The sequence below is a fragment of the Monopterus albus genome, unplaced genomic scaffold (assembly GCF_001952655.1).
Source record: "Monopterus albus unplaced genomic scaffold, M_albus_1.0 scaffold261.1, whole genome shotgun sequence".
Taxonomy (NCBI): domain Eukaryota; kingdom Metazoa; phylum Chordata; class Actinopteri; order Synbranchiformes; family Synbranchidae; genus Monopterus; species Monopterus albus.
This window is the reverse complement of record NW_018128141.1, coordinates 155,680-156,731: the sequence shown is the minus strand read 5'-3', so window position 1 is coordinate 156,731 and position 1,052 is coordinate 155,680. Positions and strand designations below refer to the sequence as shown.

Sequence of the window (1,052 nt, the reverse complement as noted above, 5' to 3'; positions counted from 1 at the left end):
AGCAAAGGGTCTGAATACTTATGACCATGTGATATTTCAGTTTTTCTTTTTTAATAAATCTGCAAAAATGTCAAAACTTCTGTGTTTTTCTGTCAATATGGGGTGCTGTGTGTACATTAATGAGGAAAAAAATGAACTTAAATGATTTTAGCATATGGCTGCAATATAACAAAGAGTGAAAAATTTAAGGGGGTCTGAATACTTTCCGTACCCACTGTATATCCTATATTTAAAATATAGCTGGTGTTTTGACCCACAGGTCTGCTTCAACGTAAGTAAGAGAAGCTACAGGGACAGTCCGCTAATCATCCTGAGATGTGGCTAATGTAGCCAGCTGTCAACGATGCCAACTTGTAGCTTCACCTCTTTGAGCATGTTGTAGCTACTTGTTTTCCACAAAGACACTTTACACACCATGTAGTCTGAACTGAACCACTTAGAATATGTAATCTCTGTATACACACAACTTTTAACACAGTTTTACGTTTACTGAGAAACTGCACATACACACAGCACTGACATTTTTGCTGAGCCCTGGCCTAAAATCCCAGCGTCATCTTAGATTTGATTCTTATCTTGACTTGTAAATAAATAAAACTAAAGAAAAGAAAGAAATTAAAAGTTAAACTCTACCTGTTTGTGTTCGTCCATTGGCTGCAGGTCGTTAAATCAAACGGTTCAGATCTCCAGCTGAGGGGAGAACGTGCCTTGGGATTAGTGTTCAGACAAAAACGCTTCTCAACCGGAGTACTAGTCTTCACCGTAAGATAAATCAAAATACAGAATAAAATGCTACAGTTACTGTAAATTAGCAGTAGAAAACCCAGACAAGATGAATCTGTCAGGATTTTACTAACTAAATACAGTTTATAACTAATACAGTTTTTAAGATTTCAAACTGACAAATGTACAACATCTCCAGATCTGTTTAGGTTGAGCTGCACCAGTAAGTTGAAGACACTTCATCTGTGACTATTTTGATAAACTGAATAAGTAATTTAAGTAATTTCTTTTTTTTTTTTTTTTTTTGGTGAAATGTCAAAGATGTGTTC

General features: G+C 35.5%; 1 protein-coding gene across 2 annotated transcripts in view; it reads left to right on the top strand.

Annotated features, from left to right (window-relative positions):
* esd (esterase D/formylglutathione hydrolase) overlaps window positions 1–1,052 on the top strand; it is a 21,135-nt gene that overhangs the window by 19,398 nt on the left and 685 nt on the right. The gene's annotated exons all lie outside the window — the stretch shown is intronic.